General features: G+C 44.5%; 1 protein-coding gene across 9 annotated transcripts in view; it reads right to left on the reverse strand.

The window, feature by feature from the left end:
* map2 (microtubule-associated protein 2) overlaps positions 1-19,993 on the reverse strand; it is a 138,484-nt gene that overhangs the window by 67,754 nt on the left and 50,737 nt on the right. For all 9 annotated transcript variants that reach the window (XM_045707559.2, XM_045707557.2, XM_082969047.1 and 6 more), the window contains exon 3: positions 15,416-15,556. The gene's annotated coding sequence lies outside the window, so the exon portion shown is untranslated. The remainder of the gene's footprint in view (positions 1-15,415; positions 15,557-19,993) is intronic.

Below are 19,993 nucleotides of genomic sequence, written 5' to 3' on the forward strand. Positions count from 1 at the left end.
AAGACTCTCCGTTATCTAACAACATTGCCCGATTTCAAAAAGGCTTTACAACGAAAGCAAAACATTAGATTATGTCAGGAGAGTACCTAGCCAGATATAATCACACACCCATTTTCAAGCTAGCATATAATGTCACAAAAACCAAAACCACAGCTAAATGCAGCACTAACCTTTGATGATCTTCATCAGATGACACTCCTAAGACATTATGTTATACAATACATGCATGTTTTGTTCAATCAAGTTCATATTTATATCAAAAACCAGCTTTTACATTAGCATGTGACGTTCAGAACTAGCATACCCACCGAAAACTTCCGGTGAATTTTCTAAATTACTCACGATAAACGTTCACAAAAAACATAACAATTATTTTAAGAATTATAGATACAGAACTCCTTTATGCAATCGCAGTGTCCGATTTTAAAAATAGCTTTTCGGTGAAAGCACATTTTGCAATAATCTGAGTAGATAGCCCGGCCATCATGGCTAGCTATTTTGACACCCACCAAGTTTGGCACTCACCAAACTCAGATTTACTATAAGAAAAATTGGATTACCTTTGCTGTTCTTCGTCAGAATGCACTCCCAGGACTTCTACTTCAACACCCAATGTTGTTTTGGTTCCAAATAATCCATAGTTATATTCAAATAGCTGCGTTTTGTTCCTGCGTTAAAGACACTATCCAAAGGGTGACGCGCCGGCGCGTATCGTGACAAAAAAATTCAATTCAAATGTCAAACGCTGTTTAGAATCCATTTTTATGCGATTTTTCTCGTAAAATAGCGATAATATTCCAACCGGGAGACCTTGTTTTCATTCAAACACTGAAAATAGAAAATGGAGTCTTCACATGCACGCGTGCGCCAGTGTCATTGTTCTCAGAACGACCACTTTCCAAAAGCCTTACTGTTTTTCGCCCAGGGACTGCAGAGTTATCATTCCCCATTCTGGCGCCTTCTGAGAGCCTATGGGAGCCTTAGAAAATGTCACGTTACAGCAGAGATCCTCTATTTTCGAGGTGCAAAAAAAGGTATTAGGTGAACAATAGGTAGGTAAAAAATAAAACAACAGTAAAAAGACAGGCTATATACAGTAGCGAGGCTATAAAAGTAGCGAGGCTACATACAGACACTGGTTAGTCAGGCTGATTGAGGTAGTATGTACATGTAGATATGGTTAAAGTGACTATGCATATATGATGAACAGAGAGTAGCAGTAGCGTAAAAGAGGGGTTGGCGGGTGGTGTGTGGGACACAATGCAGATAGCCCAGTTAGCCAATGTGCGGGAGCACTGGTGAGTTGGCCCAATTGAGGTAGTATGTACATGAATGTATAGTTAAAGTGACTATGCATATATGATAAACAGAGAGTAGCAGCAGCGTAAAAAGAGGGGTTGGGGGGAGGGGCTCACAATGCAAATAGTCCGGGTAGCCATTTGGTTACCTGTTCAGGAGTCTTATGGCTTGGGGGTAAAAAACTGTTGAGAAGCCTTTTTTTCCTAGACTTGGCACTCCGGTACCGCTTGCCATGCGGTAGTAGAGAGAACAGTCTATGACTGGGGTGGCTGGGGTCTTTGACAATTTTTAAGGCCTTCCTCTGACACTGCCTGGTGTAGAGGTCCTGCTAATTATGGCCTGGGGAAAGTTGTCCCACTCCTCTTCAATGGCTGTGACAAGTTGCTGGATATTGGCGGAAAATGGAATACGCTGTCGTACATGTTGATCCAGAGCATCCCAAACATGCTCAATGGCTGACATGTCTGGTGTGCAGGCCATTGAAGAACTGGGACATTTTCAGCTTCCAGCAATTGTGTACAGATCCTTGTGACATGGAGCCGTGCATTTGTATGCTGAAACATGAGGTGATGAATGGCACAACAGTGGGCCTCAGGATCTCGTCATAGTATCTCAGTGCATTACAATTGTCATAGATAAAATGCAGTTGTGTTCATTGTCTGTAGTTTATAACTGCCCATGCCATAACCCCACCGCCACCATGGGGCATTCTGTTCACAATGTTGACATCAGGAAACTGCAAGCCCACACTACGCCAGATGGCAGACAGCGTGTATGGTTGAAACCGGGATTCACCCGGGAAGAGCACACTTCTCCAGCATGCCAGCGGCCATCGAAGGTGAGCATTTGCCCACGACGCCATACTGCAGTCAGGTCAAGACCCTGGTGAGGATGACGGGCACGCAGATCAGCTTCCCTGAGACAGTTTCTGACAGTTTGTATAGAAATTCCCAAGCCCACAGTTTCATTAGCTGTCCGAGTGGCTGGTCTCAGACGATCCCGCAGGTGAAGAAGCTGGATGTGATGGAATGGTTACACGTATTCTGCAGTTGTGAGGCCGGTTGGACGTACTGCCAAATTCTTTAGAACAACGTTGGAAGGGAAATGAACATTAGAATTATCTTGCAACAGCTCTGGTGTACATTCCTACAGTCAGCATGGCAATTGCATTGTGTTGTGTTGTGTGACTGCACATTTTAGTGGCCTTTTATTGTCCACAGCATAAGGTGCACCTGTGTAATGATCATGCTGTTTAACCTCTTATGGCTAGGGGGCAGTATTTTCACGGCTGGATAAAAAACGTACCCGATTTAATCTGGTTACTAATCCTACCCAGTAACTAGAATATGCATATACTTATTATATATGGATAGAAAACACCCTAAAGTTTCTAAAACTGTTTGAATGGTGTCTGTGAGTATAACAGAACTCAAATGGCAGGTCAAAACCTGAGAGATTCCTTTACAGGAAGTGGCCTGTCTGACCATTTCTGGAACTTCTTTGCCATCTCTATCTTTTACTAAGGATCTCTGCTCTAACGTGACACTTCCTACGTCGTCCATAGGCGCTCAGAGCCCGGGAAAAACCTGAATGTCGTCATCCCAGCCCCAGGCTGAAACACATTATCGCCTTTCTCAAGTGGCCGATCAAGGGACTGTGGGCTTAGGCGCGTGACCTGGCTGCCCCCGTCTTTGTGATTTTTTCCTCTGTTTGCCGAAAAGGAGATTCCCGGTCGGAATATTATTGCTTTTCTACGAGAAAAATGGCATAAAAATAGATTTTAAACAGCGGTTGACATGCTTCGAAGTACGGTAATGGAATATTTAGAATTTTTTTGTCACGAATTGTGCCATGCGCGCGACCCTTCTTTACCATTTCGGATAGTGTCTGGAACGCACAAACAAAATGCCGCTATTCGGATATAACGATGGATTATTTTGGACCAAACCAACATTTGTTATTGAAGTAGCAGTCCTGGGAGTGCATTCTGACGAAGACAACAAAGGTAATGAAACTTTTGTAATAGTAAATCGGAGTTTGATCAGGGCTAAACTTGGTCGGTGTCTAAATGGCTAGCCGTGATGGCTGGGCTATCTACTGAGAATATACAAAAAAAAAAAATACAAAAATGTATGCACTCACTACTGTAAGTCGCTCTGGATAAGAGCGTCTGCTAAATGACTAAAATGTAAAAATGTAAATGTAAATTGCAAAATGTGCTTTCACCGAAAAGCTATTTTAAAATCGGACATATCGAGTGCATAGAGGAGTTCTGTATCTATAATTCTTAAAATAATTGTTATGTTTTTTGTGAACGTTTATCGTGAGTAATTTAGTAAATTCACCAGATGTTTGCGGGGGGTATGCTAGTTCTGAACGTCACATGCTAATGTAAAAAGCTGGTTTTTGATATAAATATGAACTTGATTGAACAAAACATGCATGCATTGTATAACATAATGTCCTAGGGTTGTCATCTGATGAAGATCATCAAAGGTTAGTGCTGCATTTAGCTGTGGTTTTGTTTTTTGTGACATTATATGCTAGCTTGAAAAATGGGTGTGTGATTATTTCTGGCTTGGTACTCTGCTGACATAATCTAATGTTTTGCTTTCGCTGTAAAGCCTTTTTGAAATCGGACAGTGTGGTTAGATAAAGGAGAGTCTTGTCTTTAAAATGCTGTGAAATAGTCATATGTTTGAAAAATTGAAGTTTTTGTATTTTTTAGGAATTTGTAATTCGTGCCACGCCTATCATTGGATATTGGAGCAGGTGTTCCGCTAGCGGAACGTCTAGATGTAAGAGGTTAATTAATCAGCTTCTTGATATGCCACACCTGTCAGGTGGATGGAATATCTTCGCAAAGGAGAACCGCTCACTAACACATATCTAAACACATTTTTTCAGCTCATGAAACATGGTAACAATACTTTCCATGTTGCGTTTTTTTTTTTGCAGCCAAATGGCTGGTCTACAGGTCAAAAGTAGTACACTATAGGGTGCCATTTGGGAATTGCCAGGCTGGTAACAACATTTTACATTTGATATTTTAGTCATTTAGCAGATGCTCTTATCCAGAGCAACTTACAGGAGCAATTAGGGTTAAGTGCGTTGCTTAAAACTTCTTTGGGATCGGTGTCCCGTCCACGGGACGGTTGAGCTAACGTAGGCTAATGCGATTAGCATGAGGTTGTAACTAACAAGAACATTTCCCAGGACGTAGACATATCTGATATTGGCAGAAAGCTTAAATTCTTGTAAATCTAACTGCACTGTCAAGTTTACAGAAGCTATTACAGTGAAATAATGCCATGCTATTGTTTGAGGAGAGTGCACAGTTTTGAACATGAAAAGTTATTAATAAACAAATTAGGCACATTTGGGCAGTCTTGACACAACATTTTGAACAGAAATGCAATGGTTCATTGGATCAGTCTAAAACTTTGCACATACACTGCTGCCATCTAGTGGACAAAATCTAAATTGCAGCTGGGCTAGAATAATTCATTATGGCCTTTATCTTGCATTTCAAAGAGGATGGTACAAAATAATACAAAAGAACTGTTGGTATTTTCTTTGTGTTATCTTTTACCAGATCTATTGTGTTATATTCTCCTACATTCCTTTCACATTTCCACAAAATTCAAAGTGTTTCCTTTCAAATGGTACCAAGAATATGCATATCCTTGCTTCAGGGCCGGAGTTACAGGCAGTTAGATTTGGGTATGTCATTTTAGGCAAAAATTAAGAGGTTACAGCACACCGACAGATTTTTCACCTAGTCTGCACAGGGATTCAAACCAGCGACTTTTTGGGTACTGGCCCAACACTCACGCTAGGCTACCTGCCTCCAACAATTGCACCAACTGACCAGGGAAGGGGTGTAAATTAGCATAGGGTGGTAGTCGTTTTAGAGCTAAGCTCAGTCACATATACTATAGAGAGTGATAATAATGGCATCTTTCTGTTGGCACTAAGTCCGCCATGGTTCATTGAACAAAGCCTATGAGAAAATGAATGGAACTTTTGTAGGGTTTTTGGATCAACGCCAAAAATAAGGTCTGTGGTAAACACAGGCTTAGTAGATCTTACTAGTTTTGTTCCAGGACTTTTTGTGAATTTTGAAGCATTTATTGTAATAAAAAAAAAAACACGACACACATAGACTTCCTAATTCATAAAGGTCATGTTAACTGACTGATATTATATCACTGAACAAACCGTATAACATCTCAAAAGCCTGTGTTAATCTCAGACCTTATTTTCAGAGTTTATTCCAAAACCCTATTCTTTCCCCATTCATGCCTCCCTACCTACCACAGGAGGTTGGTGGCACATTCATTGGGGAGGATGGGCTTGTGGTAATGACTGGAGCGGAATCAGTCGAATGGTATCAAATCCATTTATTTTAAATGTTTATTTAACTAGGCAAGTCAGTTAAGAACAATGACGTCCTACACTAGCCAATCCCTGACGATGCTGGGCCAATTGTGCACCGCCCAATGGGACTCCCAATCATGGCTGGTTGTGATACAGTCTGGATTTGAACCAGGGTGTCTGTAGTGACACCTCTAGCACTGAGATGCAGTGTCTTAGACAGCTGTGCCACTCAGGAACATGGTTTCAAGGTGTTTGATGCCATTCCATTTTCTACGTTCCTGCCATTATTATGAGCCGTTCTCCTCTCAGCAGCCTCCTGTGCTCCCTCCCTGCATCCCTCTCTCCCTCCCTCTCTGCCTCCCTCTCTGTCTGCCTCCGATTCTCTCCCTCTCTGCCTGCCTCCCTCTCTGCCTGCCTGCCTCCCTCTCTTCCTGCCTCCCTCTCTTCCTGCCTCCCTCTCTTCCTGCCTCCCTCTCTGCCTGCCTCCCTCTGCATCCCTCTCTACCTGCCTCTCTGCCTGCATCCCTCTCGGCCTGCATCTCTCTCTGCCTGCATCCCTCTCTGCTGCCTGCCTGCCTGCCTCTCTGCCTGCCTCTCTGCCTGCCTGTCTCCCTCCCTCTCTGCCTGCCTCCGTCTCTGCCTGCCTCCCTCTCTCCCTGCCTCTCTGCCTCCCTTTCTGCCTGCCTCCCTCTCTGCATCCCTGCCTCTCTGCCTGCCTCCCTCTCTGCATCCCTCTCTCCCTCCCTCTCTGCCTACCTCCCTCAGTGTGTCTCAGTGTGATTCAGTGGGTGTTTCAGTGGGTGTCTCAATGTGTGTCTCAGCGTGTGTCTCAGTGTGTGTGTTTCTCAGTGTGTGTTTCTCTGTATGTCTGTCTGTGTGTCTCAGTCTGTGTGTCTCAGTCTGTGTGTCTCAGTGTGTCTCAGCCTGTGTGAGTCACCAAGGCTGCTGCATTGCGGGTTATCCACTCACGGCTGGCTCACTGCAGGAGACAGGGAGCCCAGAGAAGGAACATAGGGGGGCATAGGGAGCTCAGATCCTCTATGTGGATACTACAGTAGGATTGTGGGCAGTGAGGGCATAGTGAGGTAAGGCTGCCAGTAAGACAACTGATTCATTGATTGATTTCACCATCTTCACACACATACAAGTAAACAAATTGTTGATGCAAATCGACGCAAAGATCCCCATAGGAAATAAAGGGAACAGCTCCCTATAAAATGAATGGCTTTGACTGTTTTTTTACCTGTTGTCCTTTGTTTTGTAGTAGCAGTTAGAAGCAGCATCACAGACTAGAGAGGATCTTAGCCTATGCCTCTGACATTGCTCATTCATATATTTATATATTCTTAATTCCATTCCTTTACTTAGATTTGTGTGAATTGGGTATATGTTGTGAAATTGTTAGATATGGCTGCACTGTCAGAACTAGAAGCACAAGCATTTTGCTACACCCGCAACAACATCTACTAAACACGTGTATGTGACCAATCGAATTTGATTTGATTTGATACTCTTTGGGAGCTTGGAGTCATAGGCAGCTGGTTTGCTTGGTCAGAGCGAGAGAAGCGGGGCCTTCAAAGTTACGACTGAGGGGGGTAGAGATCGAGGTGGAGTATGGCTGCCCTATGTCACCCTGCTACAGTCTGCTCGGTGTGGGAAAGTGGGAGTTGAAGGGAACTGCTCCGAGGCCTCTCCGCACACATTAGTATAGCTGCATGGGAACCCGTCAGAGACTGTTGTCCAGGCCATCAGCGTTATAATATATATATATTATATATTTATATATATACACTGCTCAAAAAAAAAGGGAACACTAAAATAACACATCCTAGATCTGAATGAATGAAATAATCTTATTAAATACTTTTTTCTTTACATAGTTGAATGTGCTGACAACAAAATCACACAAAAATAATCAATGGAAATCCAATTTATCAACCCATGGAGGTCTGGATTTGGAGTCACACTCAAAATTAAAGTGGAAAACCACACTACAGGCTGATCCAACTTTGATGTAATGTCCTTAACCTGTTGGGGGTAGGGGGCAGTATTTGCACGGCCGGATAAAAAACGTACCCGATTTAATCTGGTTACTACTCCTGCCCAGTAACTAGAATATGCATATAATTATTGGCTTTGGATAGAAAACACCTTAAAGTTTCTAAAACTGTTTGAATGGTATCTGTGAGTATAACAGAACTCATATGGCAGGCAAAAACCTGAGAAGATTCCTTACAGGAAGTGGCCTGTCTGACCATTCCTTGAGCTTCTTGACTCTGTTTATTGAAGACTGAGGATCTTTGCTGTAACGTGACACTTCCTACGGCTCCCATAGGCTCTCAGAAGGCGGGAAAAAGCTGAATGATGTAATTCCAGCCCCAGGCTGAAACACATTAGCGCTTTTGGCAAGTGCTCTATCAGAGGACAATGGGCTGAGGCGCGTGCACGAGTCGACCCCATATTTTTATTTTCTATCGTCTTTGAACCTAAACACAGATTCCCGGTCGGAATATTATCGCTTTTTTACGACAAAAAAGGCATAAAAATTGATTTTAAACAGCGGTTGACATGCTTCGAAGTACGGTAATGGAATATTTAGAAATGTTTTGTCACGAAATGTGTCGTGCGCGTCACCCTTCTTTACCATTCGGATAGTGTCTTGAACGCACGAACAAAACAGAGGATATTTGAACATAACTATGGATTATTTTGAACCAAACCAACATTTGTTATTGAAGTACAAGTCCTGGGAGTGCATTCTGACGAAGACAGCAAAGGTAAAATCCTTTTTCTTATAGTAAATCTGATTTTGGTGAGTGCTAAACTTGGTGGGTGTCTAAATAGCTAGCCCTGTGATGCCGGGCTATCTACTGAGAATATTGCAAAATGTGCTTTCACCGAAAAGCTATTTAAAAATCGGACATAGCGAGTGCATAGAGGAGTTCTGTATCTATAATTCTTAAAATAATTGTTATGTTTTTTGTGAACGTTTATCGTGAGTAATTTAGTAAATTCACCAGAAGTTTGCGGGGGGTATGCTAGTTCTGAACGTCACATGCTAATGTAAAAAGCTGGTTTTGATATAAATATGAACTTGATTGAACAAAACATGCATGTATTGTATAACATAATGTCCTAGGGTTGTCATCTGATGAAGATCATCAAAGGTTAGTGCTGCATTTAGCTGTGGTTTGGGTTTATGTGACATTATATGCTAGCTTGAAAAATGGGTGTCTGATTATTTCTGGCTGGGTACTCTGCTGACATAATCTAATGTTTTGCTTTCGTTGTAAAGCCTTTTTGAAATCGGACAGTGTGGTTAGAGTAACGAGAGTCTTGTCTTTAAAATGGTGTAAAATAGTCATATGTTTGAGAAATTGAAGTAATAGCATTTCTAAGGTATTTGAATAACGCGCCATGGGATTCAACTGGCTGTTGAGTAGGTGGGACGATTTCGTCCCGCCGACCCTAGAGAGGTTAAAACAAGTCAAAATGATGCTCAGTAGTGTGTGTGGCCTCCACGTGCCTATATGACCTCCCTACAACGCCTGGGCATGCTCCTGATGAGGTGGCGGATGGTCTCCTGAGGGATCTCCTCCCAGACCTGGACTAAAGCATCCGCCAACTCCTGGACAATCTGTGGTGCAACGTGGTGTTGGTGGTTGGAGCGAGACATGATGTCCCAGATGTGCTCAATTGGATTCAGGTCTGGGGAACGGGCGGGCCAGTCCATAGCATCAATGCCTTCCTCTTGCAGGAACTGCTGACACACTCCAGCCACATGAGGTCTAGCATTGTCTTGCATTAGGAGGAACCCAGGGCCAACCGCACCAGCATATGGTCTCACAAGGGGTCTGAGGATCTCATCTCGGTACCTAATGGCAGTCAGGCTACCTCTGGCGAGCACATGGAGGGCTGTGCGGCCCCCCAAAGAAATGCCACCCCACACCATGACTGACCCACCGCCAAACGTCCTGCACGGTGTTGGGCTGTAAGCACAACCCCCACCTGTGGACATCGGGCCCTCATACCACCCTCATGGAGTCTGTTTCTGACCGTTTGAGCAGACACATGCACATTTGTGGCCTGCTGGAGGTCATTTTGCAGGGCACTGGCAGTGCTCCTCCTGTAGTGTCCAGTGCGCCTCCATGCTCTGGACACTATGCTGACAGACACAGCAAACCTTCTTGCCACAGCTCGCATTGATGTGCCATCCTGGATGAGCTGCACTACCTGAGCCACTTGTGTGGGTTGTAGACTCCGTCTCATGCTACCACTAGAGTGAAAGCACCGCCAGCATTCAAAAGTGACCAAAACATCAGCCAGGAAGCATAGGAACTGAGAAGTGGTCTGTGGTCACCACCTGCAGAACCACTCCTTTATTGGGGGTGTTGCCTATAATTTCCACCTGTTGTCTATTCCATTTGCACAACAGCATGTGCCATTTATTGTCAATCAGTGTTGCTTCCTAAGTGGACAGTTTGATTTCACAGAAGTGTGATTGACTTGGAGTTACATTGTGTTGTTTAAGTGTTCCCTTTATTTTTTTGAGCAGTATACTAAGTGGACATTGCCTTCCCCTTATCAGTTGAGAGAAGAGCCACAGAAACATATCATACATAGGCATCTCTTTGTTCATGCTTTGCCCTCTATGTTAACCTTAGGATCCACAGTTGGAAGTTTACATACACCTTAGCCAAATACATTTCCACTCAGTTTTTCACAATTGCTGACATTTAATCCTAGTAAAAATGCCCTGTCTTAGGTTAGTTAGGATCACCACTTTATTTTATGAAAGTGAAATGTCAGAATAATAGTTGAGAGAATGATTTATTTCAGCTTTTATTTCTTTCATCAAATTCCCAGTTGGTCAGAAGTTTACATACACTCAATTCGTATTTGGTAGCATTGCCTTTAAATTGTTTAAAATGGGTTAAACGTTTCAGGAAGCCTTCCACAAGCTTCCCAGGTTTGTCGGCCTCCTTGCTCGCACATGCTTTTTCAGTTCTGCCCACAAATTTTCTATAGGGTTGAGGTCAGGGCTTTGTGATGGCCACTCCAATACCTTGACTTTGTTGTCCTTAAGCCATTTTGCCACAACTTTGGAAGTATGCTTGGGGTCATTGTCCATTTGGAAGACCAATTTGCGACCAAGCTTTAACTTCCTGACTGATGTCCTGAGATGTTGCTTCAATATATCCACATAATTATCCCTCCTCATGATGCCATCTATTTTGTGAAGTGCACCAGGCCCTACTGCAGCAAAGCACCCCCATAACATGATGCTGCCACCCCCGTGCTTCACAGTTGGGATGGTGTTCTTCGGCTTGCAAGCCTCCCCCTTTTTCCTCCAAACATAACGATGGTCATTATGGCCAAACAGTTCTATTTTTGATTCATCAGACCAGAGGACATTCCTCCAAAAAGTACGATCTTTGTCCCCGTGTGCAGTTGCAAACCATAGTCTGGCTTTTTTATGGCGGTTTTGGAGCAGTGCCTTCTTCCTTGCTGAGCGGCCTTTCAGGTTATGTTGATATAGGACTCATTTTACTGTGGATATAGATACGTTTGTACCTGTTTCCTCCAGCATCTTCACAAGGTCCTTTGCTGCTGTTCTGGGATTGATTTGCACTTCTGCACAAAAGTATGTTCATCTCTAGGAGACAGAACACGTTTCCTTCCTGAGTGGGATGACAGCTGAATGGTCCCATGGTGTTTATACTTGCGTACTATTGTTTGTACAGACAAATGTGGTACCTTCAGGCATTTGGAAATTGCTCCCAAGGATGAACCAGACTTGTGGAGGTATACAATATTTTGGCTGATTCCTTTTGATTTTCCCATGATGTCAAGCAAAGAGGCACTGAGTTTGAAGGTAGACCTTGAAATACATCCACAGGTACACCTCCAATTGACTCAAATTATGTCAATTAGCCTATCAGAAGCTTCTAAAGCCATGACATCATTTTCTGGAATTTTCCAAGTTGTTTAAAGGCACAGTCAACTTAGTGTACGTAAACGTTTGACCCACTGGACTTGTGATACAGTGAATTATAAGTGAAATAATCTGTCTGTAAACACTTGTTGGAAAAATTACTTATGTCATGCACAAAGTAGATGTCCTAACCGACTAGAACTGTGGTTTGTATACAAGAAATTTATGGAGTGGTTGAAAAACGAGGTTTAATGACTCCAACCTAAGTGTATGTAAACTTCAACTGTATAAAATATTACTGGCCACTATGCACACACAAGTGCGAGTCTGCCGCACACACACATACACACACACACAAACACACAAATGCGAGCGCACAAACGCTAACAAGCGTGAGCGCACATACACTCACTTAAACATTTACACACCGACCCACCCACCCACACACACACACCCACTTTAACATTTACACACACAAAACCACACGAACACACACACACAAACCTACACACATACTCACTTAAACATTTACACCCACATGCGCACGCACGCACGCAGGCAGGCACGCAGGCACTCACAAGCAAGCACAGAGGTTAGCAGCAGCAAATGCCAGCCTGTGCCTGAGCTAGAATAACAAAGAGAGAGTGAGTATATAACGTTTTTTGTTTTGTTTGGGTTTCATGGTCGTGCGTCATGTTCACTTCCTCTGGTGGAGCAGCTCTTCTCTTCGGCCCACTCATGGCTCCTAGCATTGGGAAGGCTACAGAAACAACAGACACTCACACATACACCCACCCACACATAGGCATTTTAAACCATTTCACAGTCTTTCTCTGTTTCTCTCTATCTCTCTCTGTCTGTCTCTCACTGTCTTTCGCTGGTTCTCTCTGTCTCTCTCTGTCTGTCTCTCGCTGTCTCTCTCTGTCTCTCTCCCTGTCTCTAGCTCCATTTTTATGGATTCACAATTATTCTCTTAATTCTTCTTATTATTTTTTCCTTGACATAATCAAATAACTCAAGCATAGATTGGTAATTATTTTTCTAATTTGGCACACAGAAACTAGAGGCCATGAGTAAATTGGTCAAAAAGAATGGCAACGATTGGCCTTTTGGCTATTATAAGGTCCACAAAACACCCTTTGCTATGTAGGCCTAGTTAAATAAAGGTTCAATTAAAATCTTGACTTAGTTTGAGAAAAGCTCAGGGATTGGTTAAGAGATGGCTGAGTTATCGATGAATCCGGAAATCTGATTTTACATGTCCATTTAAATTCCTTTGTAAACCCACTCCACAGAGGCCTATCAACTTAATGAAGCATGTTATGCTTGGCATTGATATCTTAAAAAATAAGGAACCAATTTACTTCTTTGACTATGTAACGCTAATGCTTAAAATAATCATACCAAATATTATTCTCATGGACTAAAAGTCAGATTCACTCCAAATGTGGTGTTTGGACTCAAATTTTGTGCGCAAATTTGTTTACATCACTGTTAGTGAGAATTTCTCCTTTGCCAAGATAATCCATCCATCTGACAGGTGTGGCATACCAAGAAGCTGATTAAACAGCATGATCATTACACAGCTGCACCTTGTGCTGGGGTGGGTGGACAAAGCGACCAGAGGTGGCCTTGAGTTGGAGTGTTGGGTTTGAGCATAGCCTGAAGGTAGGGAGGGGCAGTTCCTCTTGCTGCTCTGTAGGCAAGCACCATGGTCTTGTAGTGGATGTGAGCTTCAACTGGAAGTCAGTAGAGTGTCCGGGTGACATGGGAGAACTTGGGAAGGTTGATAACCAGGCGGGCTGCAGCATTCTGGATAAGTTGCAGGGATTTGATGGCACAAGCGAGAAGCCCAGCCAACAGCGTGTTGCAGTAGTCCAGACAGGAGATGACAAGTGCCTGGATTAGGACCTGTGCCGCTTCCTGTGTGAGGTACGGTCGTACTCTACGGATGTTGAAGAGCATGAAACTGCAGGAGCGAGTCACTGATTTGATGTTTGCAGAGAACGACAGGGTGTTGGCCAGGGTCACACCAAGGTTCTTTGCATTCTGGGAGGGTGACACTGTGGAGTTGGCAATCATGATGGAGAGGTTTTTGAGCAGGCAGGCCTTCCCCAGATGGAAAAGCAGCTCGGTCTGGTGGGCCGACATGCAAGCTGAGATGTCTGCTTGTCATCGGCAAGGACTAGGGATTTTTTTAGGATAAAAATAAATGGAATAGAGCTAAGCACAGGCAAAATCCTAGAGGAAAACCTGGTTCAGTCTGCTTTCCAACAGACACTGGGTGATAAATTAACTTTTCAGCAGGACAATAACCTAAAACACCAGACCAAATATACACTGACTTGAAAATCTATGGTAAGACGTGAAACTGGGTGTCTAGGAATGATCAACAACCAACTTGACAGAGCTTGCAAATATTGTACAATCCATATATGCAAAGCTCTTAGAGACTTACCCAGAAAGACTCACTGCTGTAATCGCTGCCAAAGATGTTAACATTTTTCTTCCACTTAGACATTAGAGTATTTTGTGTAGATCGTTGACACAAAATAAAGGCAATTAAATACATTTTATTCCCACCTTGAAACACAACAAATGTGGAACAAGTAAAGGGGTGTGAATGCTTTCTGTTTGCACTGTATGCAATGTTCATGCTCAAAATCATCTGCAATCATCTCATCCTCATGAACTGTATGTACCTATAGATGCATGTTAGCACATATGCTAATGTTAAAAATAATTTAAAAAATCTTCTTCACATGAACCATAAGTCAGATTGACTCCAGATTTGGTATATAGACTCAATGAATAAGCTTCTAATGAATTTGAGAATGATTAGTTGCTGCATTCAATGTCAGACACGCTACACCACTAGATGGCACCATATCACACCAGGGCTATGACAATAGAACCGATGGACATGGGGCCATGAAATGTGGTAAATAAACTTTATGTACATGTCATTAGAAGCTGTGTGAATATAAGTCACTGCAACCTTAGATGTCTGCACCAGACCAGTTGGTGGCACTATAGATGTCATTGGCACCAGTGTCACCATATGATACAAGAGCAATAAATATTTATCATGTGGACTTTGTCTCGTGCAAATTAATGTTAGATATAAATTATGCAGACAAACAATGTGAAATATTGTGATTACTATATCTGTATTATCACATATTGTTGCCCTATTATGTGGTCTGAATGTAGTAAGAAGTGAATATTTTATCCAGGAAAATTTAAAATCAGAAGTCCATGCCGATTGTGCAATCAGCGTATTACAGCTGTGAAAGTGTATTGTATTTTGGTATGCTAATGTATTTTGGAATGCTAATGTGGAGTGTACCAACTGAGATACAAATCATGTACACAAACAGATTTTCACAAAATTAAGTCCCAGAATTCATTAATCAAATTGAACCCAGAATTAGTAAATTAATTAACATTAGGTCATGACTTTATAAATGATTACCTGCTACATTCAAAGATAACCAACCTACAGCACTAGTCTAAACGTCACTTGCGTCATCCTTGTGGTATTGAGAAATAAACATGGTAATGCTGATTGCACATAAAGGAAGATAGTTCCTACATGATAGAGTGCTTGCTTTGTTATCCAACTGATCTTGCATTCTTTCAGTCAAAATGTGAACCCCGTTCATTGCTGTTTGCAGCTATATTTTTTATTTGTGTTTTCACTATTTTTCTCTCTCTCCCTCAATTAGAGACAGTGGAAAAAGGCAAATCACAATCACGTCGATGGGACATCATTGATCAGCATTGTGAGGCTTGGTTTACCTGGTAAGGCGGTGTGGGACTCCCGGTGGGGTTAGTCAACGTCTGTGCAGACACGTCCTCTATCGTCAGAAGTACAGTACGGGACAGGACAGAGATGACCAAGGAAAGACACAATAACAAGGGACAACTTCCTATTCACACCTGGAAAGAAGAAAGGGTGGATAAGTTTTAGTAAGACTGGGACTAATATACTACAGTACACGAACATACACATTCAGGCAAGGTATAGACAGTCAAGGGTGTACATACAAACAGGGAGAAAGAAGGAGAGAGAGAGCGAACAATGTTCTCATCCAAAAGATTTCCCCTTATTGAGCACAGTCCAAAAACCTTGTGTTTGTTTATTTCATATCTTGGCAAGAGATGTAATCTATTTCCCTCCCAGAAGTTAGAAAGAAAGAAACATTTAATTTTCACATGTATTTGAATATATTAAAGCAAGAAGCCTTGTGGTTACAGCATTGGACTTGTAACCGAAAGGTTGCAAGATCGAATCCCCGAGCTGCCAAGATTAAAATGTGTCATTCTGCCCCTGAACAAGACAGTTAACCCACTGTCCCTAGGCCGTCATTGAAAATAAGAACTTGTTCTTAACTGACTTGCCTAGTTAAATAAAGGTAAAAAAATAAATACTATTTTTTATTTTTATGTATTAAAGTTACTTTCACTTCAGCCAGCCCAGTTCCCTGGTGGCATGTTGTGTTGTGTTGTGTGGGTTGTTGTGTCACGTCCTGACCATAGAAAGCTCTTATTTTCTATGGTAGAGTAGGTCAAGGCATGACTGGGGGTTGATCTAGTTTATTTATTTCTATGTGGGGTTCTAGGTTTGATTTTCTATGTTGGTGATTTGTATGATTCCCAATTAGAGGCAGCTGGTTATCGTTGTCTCTAATTGGGGATCATACTTAAGTAGCTTGTTTTCCACTTGTGGGTTATGGGATATTATTTATGTTTAGTTGGCTGTTAGCACTGCATTGTCGTCACAGTTTGTTTATTCTTTATTTGTTTTGTCTTTGTTTAAGTTTCACTATTAATAAATTATGTGGAATGCTACTCACGCTGTGCTTTGGTCCGTTTCTACAAACGATCGTGACAGAATATCCCATCAACAAAGGACCAAGCAGCGTGCCCAGGCGGTAATGGCATCCTGGTCTTTGGAGGAGCTTAGGGAGAGAATTTCCTGGACTTGGGATAAAATAGTGACAGGAGATAAGAGCCTGCCATGGAAGCAGGCGGAAGCAGCGAAGGAGGTACAGCGACGAAGTCGTGGAGGAAGGCCACAGAAACCAGAATAATTCTTTTGGGGGGGGGGGGGGCACACGGGGTGGTTGGCGGAGCCAGGTTTTGAACCAGAGCCAACTCCTCGTATTCATTGTGGGGAGCGTGTGACCGGTCAGGCACCATGTTTTGCGATGATACGCACGGTGTCTCCAGTGCGCATCTACAGCCTGGTGTGTTCTGTGCCCACTTTCACACTTGCTGTGCGAAAGTGGGTATCTGTCCAGGACGGGTGGTGCCGGCTCAGCGCACCTGGTCTCCAGTGCGCCTCCTCGGTCCAGGATATCCTGCGCCGGCTCTACGCACTGTGTCCCCAGTGCGCCTTCACAGCCCAGTGCGTCCTGTGCTAGCTCCCCGCACTTGCCGTGTGAAGGTGGTTATTTGTCCAGGACGCATTGTGCCAGCTCTACGCTCCAGACCTCCAGTGCGCCTCCACGGTCCAGTATATCCTGTGTCTCCGCCTCGCACTCTCCCTGAAGTGCGTGTTCCCAGTCAGGTATGTCCTGTGCCTGCTCCCCGCACTCGCCCTGAAGTGCGTGTCACCAGTCTGGCGCCACCTGTGCCGGCTCCACGCACTAGGCCTCCAGTGCACATTCCCAGTCCAGTACGTCCTGTGCCTCCCCCTCGCACTCTTCCTAAAGTGCGTGTCCTCAGTCAGGTACGTCCTGTGCCTACTCCCCGCACTCACCCTGATGTCCGTGTTACCAGTCTGGCGCCACCTGTGCCGGCCCCACGCATCAGGTTTCCAGTGCGCCTTCCCGTTATAGAGCTTCAGGCGACGGTCCCCAGTCCAGAGCTTCCGGCAACGGTCCCCAGTCCAGAGCTTCCGGCGACGGTCCCAAGTCCAGAGCTTCCGGCGACGGTCCCCAGTCCAGAGCTTCCGGCGACGGTCCCCAGTCCAGAGCTTCCGGTGACGATCCCCAGTCCAGAGCTTCCGGCGACGGTCCCCAGTCCAGAGCTTCCGGCGACGGTTTCCAGTCTAGAGCTTCCGGCGATATTTAACGGTCCGGAACCTTCTGAGACGGTCCACAGTCCGGAACCTCCTGAGACGGTCCACGGTCCGGAACCTCCTGAGACGGCCCACGGCCCGGAACCTCCTGAGACGGCCCACGGCCCGGAACCTCCTGAGACGGCCCACGGCCCGGAACCTCCTGAGACGGCCCACGGCCCGGAACCTGCTGAGGCGGCCCACGGCCCGGAACCTCCAGAGGCGGCCCACGGTCCGGAACCTCCAGAGACGGCCCACGGTCCGGAACCTCCAGAGACAGCCCACGGTCTGGAACCTCCAGAGATGGTCAACGGTCTGGGACCTCCAGCTTCAAGGCCAGAGTCTTCTTCTGCATTGGTGCCCAATCCAGGCACAGCGTCCAGTCCCGCTCCATGGCCGGAGCCTTCCCATGCGCCGATGCTCAGTTTAAGCACGGTGTCCAGTCCAGCTCCAAGGCCAGAGTCTTCTTCTGCGTTGGTGCCCAGTCCAGGCACAGTGTTCAGCCTGGGTCCATGGTTGGACCCTCAGGATGAGCAGGTTCTTCTGCCCGCACCAGAGCCACCACCAAAGCTGGCAGATCCATGGGATGAGCGGGTTATTCGTCCCGCACCAGAGCCGCCTCTGATGCTGGCGGATCCTCAGGATGAGAGGGTTCTTCGTCCTGCACCAAAGCCGCCACCGACACTAGACACACCCCCAGCCCTCCCTTTTTGTTTCAGGTTTGGGGGGGGGGTACGCACCTTTGGGGGGGTACTGTCACGTCCTGACCATAGAAAGCTGTGGGTTATGGGATATTATTTATGTTTAGTTGCCTGTTAGCAATGCATTGTCGTCACGGTTCGTTTATTCTTTATTTGTTTTGTCTTTGTTTAAGTTTCACTATTAATAAATTATGTGGAACGCTACTCACACTGCGCTTTGGTCCGTTTCTACAAACGATCATGACATGTTGCCTGGTATTGTAGTCAAATTAAATTGTATTTTTCACATACTTCGTAAACAACAGGTGTAGACTAACAGTGAAATGCTGAATTACGGGCCCTTCCCAACAATGCAGAGAGAAAGAGAATAGAGAAATAACAGAAAAGTAATAACATGTAATAATAAATGCACAATGAATAATGATAACGTGGCTATGTACATAAGGTACCAGTACCGAATCGATATGCAGTGGTACGAGGTAGATACAGTATCTACATATAACTAGGAATAAAGTGACTAGGCAATAGGATAGATAACAAACAGTAGCAGCAGTGTATGTGATTAGTAAAAAAAAAGGTTTGCGCAAAAAGGGTCAATGCAGATAGTAAAATAGTAACCAAATAACTACCCGGCCTAACTATTTAGCAGTCTTATGGCTTGGCGGTAGAAGCTGTTCAGGGTCCTGTTGGTTCAGACTTGGTACTGCTTGCCGTACGGCAGCAGAGAAAACAGTTCATGACTTGAGTGGCTGGAGTCTTTGACAATTTTTAGGGCCTTCTTCTGAAGGTCCTGGATGCCAGGGAGCTCGGCCCCGTGATGTACTGGGCCGTGCGCACTCCCCTCTGTTGCGTCTTGCGGTCGGATGACAGGCAGTTGTCATACCAAGCGGTGATGAAGCCAGTCAAGATGCTCTCAATGGTGCTGCTGTAGAACTATTTGAGGATCAGCGGGCCCATGCCAAATCTTTTCAGCCTGCTGAGGGGGAAAAGGCATTGTCGTGCACTCTTCACAACTGTGTTGGTGTGTGTGGACCATGATAAATCTTTAGTGATGTGGATACCGAGGAACGTGAAGCTCTCGATCCACTCCACTGCAGCCCCGTCGATGGGGGCGTGCTCGGCCCTCCGTTTCCTTTAGTCTTGCTTGTCTTGCTGACGTTTAGGGAGAGGTTCTTGTCCTGGCAACTCACTGCCAGGTCTCTGACCTCTTCCCTATAGGCTGTCTCATCGTCGTCAGTGATCAGGCCTACCACCATCGTGTCATCAGCAAAATAAATGATGGTATTGGAGTCGTGAGTGAACAGGGAGTACAGGAGGGGACTAATCACACACCCCTGAGGGGACCCTGTGTTGAGGATTAGCGTGGCAAATATGTTGTTGCCTACCCTTACCCCCTGGGGGCATCCAGTCAGGAAGTCGAGGAACCAGTTGTAGAGGAAGGTGTTCAGTCCCAGAATCCTTAGCTTAGTGATGAGCTTGGAGGGCACTATGGTGTTGAACGCTGAGCTGTAGTCAATGAACAGCATTCTCACATTGGTTTTCCTCTTGTCCAGGTGGGAGAGGGCAGTGTGGAGTGCAATAGAGACTGCGTAATCTGTGTCTTATTAACCC

Source organism: Salmo salar, chromosome 25 (genome assembly GCF_965601325.2).
Source record: "Salmo salar chromosome 25, fSalSal1, whole genome shotgun sequence".
In the NCBI taxonomy this organism is placed as follows: domain Eukaryota; kingdom Metazoa; phylum Chordata; class Actinopteri; order Salmoniformes; family Salmonidae; genus Salmo; species Salmo salar.